Below are 9,081 nucleotides of genomic sequence, written 5' to 3'. Positions count from 1 at the left end.
AAGTCGGCTCCAACCTTGCCCCTGGGCCGGGGTTTCAGGGCTTGGGGGCAGGGAGGTGCGTGGCCGCCACTCAGGAGCAGGGGAAGCCTGAGCCCCTGAGAGAAGCTGACAAGGAGGGGACAGGCTTCGCGCTCCCACCTGTGCCTCCCTCGGGCCCTGCCCCTTCTCGCCCGCCTCCCCGCCGGGCCGGAGCCTGGTGCCAGCCCTTGTTCCCCGGACAGCCGGTGAGCGCCGAAGGTGCTATCTGTGACAGCGGCAGAATGGGCTCGTCACACCCAGGGCAGGTGTCGGCGCCTGGGAAGGGGCCAACTGGAAATCCAACCCCACCCCCCCAGCCCCCACCTGCCGCAAACCTGGCGGTCCTTCCCCTGGGAGCAGAGATTAGCAGGACCCTTGTCCCAGCCCCTCCCAGATCGATCTGCCCCCAGATAAGGTGGGTTCCAGAGTGAGCCAGGTGGGGAGGGTGGGGGAGGACACCGGACAACGGGACAGGAGGGGGATCTTGGGTCTTGGTGTCTCAGTGCCCGAGTTGGGGGAGGCTGAATCTCAGATCCCAACTCCCTTCCTGCTCAGGTGGCAGCAAGATCTGGGTCAGGATGGGGGCCGGGAGCAGGGGTGCACACCGGTGTGGACTTACTGCTCTCACAAAACCCTCCCTCGGGCACCCTGTGCCCAGACGGTTCCGGGGGAGGGGGGGGAGTCGCCACGACGGGCCAACTCACATGCTGCCTGCAGGCCTTTCCCCACCTGTGGCCGCCACCTGGGCCCCTCCCGGGTCCTGTGCACACCCGGTGCCCACCCAGGCAGTGCTCCCCACCAAGCACACACGTCCTCACTTCTCAGGCCACGGGCCAGCTGGGCCCTGCTCTGGGAAGCCTCTTGGAGCCCCTGACTCCAGGCCCGCCCCCTCCTGGCCCGGGTTGCTTGTGATGGGGGTTCCCAGGGAGGATGGCTCCTCCAGGGGGCCCCACAGCGTCCCCCGTGTGTCTGATGCCCACAAAGCTGAGTGTGCGCGGTGGGGCAGTGGGCCCTGGGAACGGGGCGATGTGGACGTGGGAGGGACTCATCTTCCTGGAGTTTCGAAACCCACCGGGGGCTCAGCCTGCTCTCCGGGGGCTCAGCCTGTTCTCCGGCTCTCCGCACAGCCCTCCCTGGGCCAGGAAGCCTGAGGCTGCCTGCTGGTCCTCTAGAACAGCTTTTAGTTCGTGCCGTGTCCACAGTCCTTCCGCTGGCCACCAGTCCTAACCAGCTTGGTGGTCACCTGGGCAGCTCGTCAACACCTCCCTGCTCTCCTGCATCCCACCCTTTCCTCTGCAGAAGCATCTGGATTCCTGCCCCAGCCACTGTCCTGCAGTCCCGGTCCAAGCAGGGCCTCTCACGGAGGGTCTCTGACCTCTCTCTTGCTTCTGCTTTATCCCCACATCTTGGGGATTTGCCTGGAAGCTCTGGGCCGTCCACTCACCTGCTGTCCTTCTGTCCCCCTATCCAGGCCACACACACAGTGGGCGCTTTCTCCACACCATCCCTGGGCTGACCGAAGGCCACTCCCGGGCTCAACCAGCTTTCCCAGACCTGCCCCCTCGGGCCCAGAGCAGGCCCCATGGCCGTTGAGTCTGGGCTGTGGGTCCCATTGGCTATTGTCAGTCATTTCCAGGCCCAGGGGACACCTGGGCCCCAGAATGCGGCCGGAAGGGAGGTGACATAGGACCCATCCGTGGCCTGCAGTCCAGCTCCAGCATCCCCGAGAACCCCATCCCACTTGGACTCTGTCCCCAGATGTGGCCCGAGCATATCAAAACCACACGGCTTTGCTTTTAGGAAGGCACGTCTCGGCCAAGTCAGAGGATGGGCTGAGGCTGTGGCCGGTGACGTCGGGAGGAGCCGGGGGGGCTGGGAAGGGGAGAGCTCATGGCAGGACCCAGCCACCGCCTGGGACCCTCTGCAGGCCACCCAAGGGACAGTGCCCACTTTCCACCAGGGCCCTCACAGCTTGAGGGTCTGAGACAGGGGCTTCTCAGCAACACCACTGCGGGCAGCCAGGAGCTGGCGGGTGAGGGTGACCATCACCATCCTGCATGTCAACGTGTCAGAATCAAGCAGACACCCTCCTCCAAGAGGATAGACTGCCGGGCACTCAGGTCTGGGGACACTGGTAGAGGAGGGGCTGAATAAGGCCCACAAGGCCCCAGAGCTCACCCCCTGAGGGCCTCGGCTGGGTCTGTCACCCTTGGCCTCAGAGGACCGGGATGTCCCCAGAGGGAGCTGACATTTGAGACTTCATTGCAAGCTCCTGGCCACCGGCACGCCAGCCCAAGGGGGCCTGGGTCCCGAGCTGTGCCCGTGCCTGAGGCAGTCAGCACCCTTTGCAAGACGGCCTCTCCCCTTCCCCCTCGGTCACCTCACTTCCTTAGACTTGCCAGCAGGACCCAGCCTCCGGGTTCCTGCAGGGGCTGTTCCCTAGGTCTGAAGCACTGTTCCCTGTGCATCAGAGGGTCATGTGGTCTAGTGGTCAGGGCGAGGACTCTGGCTGTTTACTCAGTGTTCCCTCTCCCCACCTTCGGCTCGGCCTCTCTGGAGATGAAGTCAGCCATCCTGGCTGGCCACGGTGAGCACGGTGGCCACAGGAGCTAGGAAGGCTCTCCTTCATTCCCTCTTAGGGCTCATAGGGCTGGGGATCTGGTCTGTGTCCCCTGCTCTGGGTGTCTGTGGCTCCCAGAGGGCTGAGAATACTCAAGGCCCTCCCCCCCCACCCCGAGGCTGTCCCCCGCCCCCTGCGCCTGGACCATGGTCCCCACCCCCACAGACACACACACTAGACTTTCCTCAAACACAACTCCATTTCCATTTGTACCACTGATTGTCTGTGCGGACAAAGGCCCCTTTCAGGGACCTCAGAGGTTCAGCAAATAAATAAATGAATGAAGTCTCCGAGAGGAAGAGGTGGTGGGAAGGGGCCGGGCTTGGGGGGAGGCGGGGCAGACTGGCATCCCAGGAGGCACACAGGCTAGGGACAGAGAGGATGGCCGGCCGGGATAACAGGGGACATGCCTGCCCAGCCTGTTCAGGAGAATGAGGCCCAGGCATCACAAGGGTCACACTGAGGGCTCCCACAAAGGCTTAAGACTGGTTCAGTCTGGAGTTTGGTTTGTCCCACAGCACATCATGGGCCCCCCAGGGAGGACAGGATCGGAGGCCCCAAGCCTGGGTGAAGAGCGGTGACGGGTCTGCACGTGGTCCTCTGTGTTCCTGCAAGCTAGGTGCCACCCTTGACTGTGAATCTTCTGGGGTCCCAGCTTAGACCCGGAGTCAACTCTTAGCCCAGAGGAGGGACCCTCCTGGTGGACCTGAGCCCCTCGAAAGGCAGGTGTGATTTGGGGACTGCCACGCACTGCTGTCCAGGGTGGGACACGAGCACCTGAACCTGAGCCCCCAGCCCTGGGGTCCAGAGGGCACCTGTGCCCTGCTCTCATGCCCTCTGCCCAGGTCAGGCCTCCCTGAGAATCCTGCGCTCCCCCCTTGCCCCCAGCCTAGCCCTGAGGACCCCTCAGAGTCAGCTAGACCCCCTGCCCCAGCTTCCTCTGTCACCACCACCAGACTTATGGGTACAGAGACCCATACAGAGACCTGCACCAAACCCTGAGAGCATGGCCCTGAGCCCCTCAGCCCTCTGATGCCCCTGGAGTGGGGATCCAGGGATGGTAAAGTCTGTATTTCACAGAGCGGCCTGGCCCAGCCAGTGGGCTCCCCAAGGGAAGTAGATTCCAGTCAGGTCCCAGCCCGGGCAGGGCCCTTGTGACGGGTTCCACTTCCCTGCCCTCCAGGACAGACAGAACCAGAACTGGGCAGCCAGTAGAGAGGGTTGGAGGGCTCCAGGAGGGCTGCCTGGAGGAAGGGGCTGGGGGAGATGCCTACAGGAGAACAAGGGCTGGCCTGCGGGATTGGCTGCTGCCCCAGTCCTGGCCTGGTCCAGCCCCCAGGGCAGTGCTGACTCCTGGCTATTCTGGGGACAACAATGGCCGGCATTTAAATTCCAATTGAGTCGGCCTGAGTGGCCTCGGGCGTGAGAACGGGAGCCCCCACCCCCCGCCTGAGCCCCGCCCGCCACATTCCTGCCTCCCCGGAGATGGCCACGGCCAGGCCGGTCGCCAGGGGGCCGGGAATGCGGCACTCAATGGCCAGGGACAAGGGCCCATTGAGCGGTGACGGGCGGGATTGAGCCGTCAGTGCCCCTCCACTCAGGATCCCCCCCTCCTCTGTCCCACCCGCCTCCCAGTGTTCCCCATGTCACCTGCCCGGGGGACCCGGTTCGTGCCTTCCTGCGCCCAGAGCAGGCACGGGCCTGGGTCCTCATGACTGACCAACTGACCGCACAGCTGTGGTCCTGTCACCCCTCCCGCCACAGCCAGAGACGGGATTGTCATCGGGTCGTGGGGCACTCCTGCCTGGAGCCCTTGGTGCACCCAATGCCCACGGGCACAGAGGCCATTCTCCCATTCGACCTACTGACCGCTGTCTCCCCCCACCCACCCCTGGCCGCCACCTGGCTCCCCTGCCCAGCGGCGCCCCCGCCCCCACTCCCCGTCACCTGCTGTCATCCAGCCTTGCCTTCTCCCCCGAGTGTGTCCTCACCACCCACAATGCCAGCCTCCCGGAGGTGGAGGTGGGACTTCCTTCCCCGCTTCGCGGTCAGCATCTGTCCTGAGCCTGGCCGTCAGGGGCCCCAAGTGTACGCGAGGAATCGGGGTTTTAATGCCCACAAGCACGGCCAGGACCCGTCCCCAGCACCCCAGACAGGACACGGCAGCCTCACGGCAGCCCTGAGGGAAAACCGAAGGTGGTGTGGTGGCGACCCCTTGTCCTGGCCACAGTGGGGCCCTGAGGGCGGAGGCCCCGACTCGTGAGGCAGCCCAAGGGCTTGACCCCCTCCTTGGAGCCAACCACAGGCCCGCTGCTGGACTCAGCAGGGCTCACTGGAATCTGTCCTCACCCAGATGGGTCACCCGGACAGGACCCTGGGCTTTGCTGCCCTCCACGGCTGGGCACAGTCCGACCCTCCCCTCAGACCGTGTCTGAGGCCTTGTCTCAGGCCGGCGGGGGGGGGGGGGGGGATGTCAGGTCGGATGCCAGGGAACCTGAGCCCAGGAGGAGTAGTCCCAGCGGGCAGTGGGTGGCCAGGAGGCACAAAGGCCGGGCTGCGAGGGCCCCCACCTGGGAGAGAACTCGGGGGCAGGAGACAGGCTGGCCTGGTGCCCGCGGGCGGCAGGGCGGCCCCGTCAGGACGCCTCCTTCCGCCCTGCCTGGGAAGATGAACTCACCCGCCGGTCTCTTGGGTGCAAGGGGGCGGGGGTGGGGGGTGGCCGAGAGGGGGGAAAAGAGCAAGGGGGGGCATCCTCGGCCAGGGCGGACAGCCTGCTGGGGTCTGGCACACATCCCAGGCAGGCACAGCCGCCCGCGTGTCCCCCAGACAGGTGGCAGGGAACTGCGGACAAGCGAGGTGCATGGTGCTGAGGGCAGGGTCTGGGCTCTCCGGGAGCCGCCGGGGATGAAAGGGCAGCACTTGGTCCTTCCGTGCGGCTCACGTAGCCCCCAGAGCCATTAACAATGCCAGACACCCCAGGGGTGCTCAGAGGATAGTTGTGGGATGGATGGATGGATGGATGGACGGGCGGAGGGACGCTTCATAATGCAGAGCTGAGGCTGACGGCAAGAGGCACCGGGGAGTGGAGGGGACTGCGGAGTCCCCAGGCCTGGCCCGCCACCACACCCCTGTCGGCCTGCAGCAGCCGTCCATGCCTCCCTCGCCCCGCGGGCTGTCCAGCTTCAGCTCCTTGAGCGGCACTGTCCTTGCTGGACTTGCACATGTGGGGACCCCTTACCAGCCTCGTTTTTGAGGGGAAGCCCGGGGACAGCTGGCCTAGTAGAGTGGGGGTGTGACGCCCACAGGAGCAGGGCCACCAAGAAGTCACCCCGCGCCCCGGGTCCCCCGCGGGCCCCCATCGTCCACACTTTGTCAGGCTGGGTGGGGGCAGCGAGGCCTGGGGTCGTGGAGGGCCCTGTTCTGGGAGCCCACACCCCCCAAGCCCAGCTACTGCCCAGCTGCCTCGGGCTCCCGCCAAGCTCCTCGTGGCCCGCCTCTCACCCTCCTCCCAGACACACCTCCAGGCCCGTGTCCAGGCCATAATTGGGGGGGTAGGCTGTCGTGAGGCGCCCTTGCCCATGGCCGGGGGTGGACAAGGATGGCTTCGCCGAGCAGGTGGCCCCTGAGAGGCCAGCGCGGGTAAGGTGGGTGCTGGGAGATGGAGGGCAGAGCTCTGGGAAGAGGGGCCCTGTGCAGAGGCCCCGAGGTATCCATGAACTCTGTGTCTGAGGAGCGGCCGGCGGGGGGTGGTCAGAGAGGCTTTTCTCAGGCCTCAGCTGTGCTGAGACTCAGCCAGGAACCCAGGAGCCACAGGGGTCCTGAGCAGAGGGTGATGTGGTCCATGCAGACTTCAGCAGGACCCTCGGCTGCCTGGGGAGGCGGGACTGAGGGGGCAGGGCCCAAGGTCAGGTACCAGGAGGCTCTGGGAAGACAGACCAGCCAACAGGGCTGCACCCATCCAAGGGGTCCCAGCCCACTGTGGCCCTACCTGGTGCTCAGGCCTGGGCAGCTCCTTGAGCCCCAGACGACCTTGCTTGTTGCCACTCAGCTCCCCTTTGCCTGGGGTGCGATCCAGGACCACGGCTGGTCTTGATGGCGCCTTGGCCCTCCAGGGCCCTCTGGGGCACGGCTGCAGGGTGGGAGCCGTGGTCTCAGCCCTAAGAGGGAAGACTTGGCCTTAGGCTTTCCCTCTTTGCCCTGGCTTCCAGGGAACTCGGGATCAAGCTAAGGGCTCAAGAGCTCCCCAGGTTCTGGGCTGTTTCTCTCTTCTTGGCCTCAATAAATCCAGGGTGGAAAAGCATATTTTCTCAGCAGCTTCAAGCTCAGACCCGCACAGCAGGCGTCCCTACTTCCCAGAGCGAGCGGCGCTTTCCTCCGCGTCAGCCCCAAACTGCCCCCGCCGTGGCCCAGCCCTGGTCCCCGCAGAGCCGCCACCTGAACCTGCCGCCCTGGCCCTGGTCAGAAGCGGTCACTGAGAGCCGGGACCCTGGGGTGGGCAGCTCGGAGCCAAGCCCCTGCTGTTACGCAAAGCTTGTTCTCAGACCCGCCAGGGTGGGGGTGGGGAGGGGGGCAGACCCAGCCCATCCCCAAGGGCATCAACACACACAGACACAACATCTGCACCTCCCTTGTCAAGGACCTGGGGACTTCACCTGCGCCCCGAGGTGCCTCCCAGGGAGAAGGGGTGTCCTGAGCAGGGGTGAGTTTCCTGTTCCTGGAGGGTTGAAGCCAATGCCATCAGGGCCCAAGACACTGGCAGAGCTGCGATGGCGGGCACGAGGCTCCGTGAAGGGTCACGACCTGAGCGGGTTGGGGGGAGATGGCGAAGCCCTTACACCTGGCACCTGCCAGGCCTAGCCAAGGTCTGTCTGTCTGGATGCTCCCAGAGGGCAGGGCCCTGGGTTTGGGGGAGCTGGCTGGGGGTTTGTTGGGCCTGGGGACTGGCAGGCATCCCCAGTAAGGACGGCTGTGTTCGGGCCACTGTCAATTGGCCGTTGTGCTCGGCGAGAGCCACTAACCCTGCCCACCTGGCAGGACAGATGTGTCCTTGCTGGTGGGTCCCGGCTCCAGCTGGCAGCAGCCGGCCGCCGCACACGGCCCAGATGTGGGTGCCTTGGGTGGGGGACTGGTGCACATCCTGGGGCCCCTGGGAGTCCCGCCGCACAGAGGGCGCGCTCTGTGCCCTGCGCCAGCCAGCTGTCCTCAAGGGCACACTCACTGCCCCCACAGGGCGGAGGCCGGCAGCCCCCCCCCCCCGCCGTTCGGCCTCACACAGCTGTTCTGAGCCTCAACAGCCGCTGTCCTGGGGGCAGGGGTCCTGACTGTCAGGGAACAGAATCTCCTCGCCCATCCTGAAACTCGCTGCATTAGCCCCAGAGCCGCTCTGTGAATATGGGTTTGGGCAGGGGCTCGGGGGGTTCAGCCGGCCTCTTCAGTTCGGATCAGGGGGCCCTGGGGGTCCAGGACTGAAGACAGCCTTTGGGAGCAGGGTTAGAGACCCGAGGGTGGACATAGGGTGGGGGGGCACTGGCTGAGACCCCCCCCGCCAGCAGGACAGACCCCCTTCCAGGGCAGGGCCAGCCTTGGCGAACTGAAGACAGGGACCCAGATTTGTCTGGTTTGTGGTGGGGACACCCGTGTGGAGAAGATCAAGCCTGCAGCCACAGCCACAGAGGCGATGCTGCAGGTGACTGGGGATGTCTGCCAGGGGACAGGCTGGCACAGCTCTGGGGTGGCTTCTGAGCCCCCAGCTCTAACCTCTAGGGTCATACACCCCCCCGGAGACCTCAGAGACCCCTCCCCGAGGAGCCCCTTCCCATATCCTCCTTGACCCAGGGTCTCTGGGCCAGCTCAGCTGCCGAGGGACGCCCGCCTTGTGGTGGGTGAGCTGGCCCTGCGCTGGGGGACCCAGGCGAGCCCCTCCAGGGGTCTCTGGTGGAGGACAGTGGACAGGGTCTGACTTCATGGCGGCGACTCCTTCAGGGCTGGAGAGGACAGGGCTGAACTGCAGGGGCCATGGGAAGGGTCTGAGGCCAGCCCCTGTACCACACGTCCCAGGCGCTCTGATAAAGACCCAGTCTCCAGTCACCTCATCCATCGAGTGGCACCTTTACTGTCCCCATTTTACAAACATGCCTGAGACCACTCAGTAAGTGCCGGCAGCGCTGGGCCCCCTACATCCAGTGCCTTCTGGGCTAGGAACACTCCTGAGATGGGAAGGGGGCAGTCTGGGTGGAGGTTCTGGGCGGCCAGGGGTGATGGCACCGAAAACCCGGGGGGCACGGGGACATTCAGAGGCCAGGAGAGTGGAGGGGTCTGCAGAAGAGGGGGAAGGTGGCTCCCGTGCCTAGCTCCCCACTTCTGAGGGCGATCTTTGGTGGGCAGAGGGGCAGGGCGGGCTGGGGAGAGCCTGAGCGGGAGGCCTCCGGGGGGTGGGCCGGCCC

This window comes from Panthera pardus, unplaced genomic scaffold (assembly GCF_024362965.1).
Source record: "Panthera pardus isolate Hobbes unplaced genomic scaffold, ASM2436296v1 HiC_scaffold_13, whole genome shotgun sequence".
Classification (NCBI taxonomy): domain Eukaryota; kingdom Metazoa; phylum Chordata; class Mammalia; order Carnivora; family Felidae; genus Panthera; species Panthera pardus.
The sequence above is the reverse complement of the archived record's forward strand: the minus strand, read 5'-3'. Positions refer to the sequence as shown.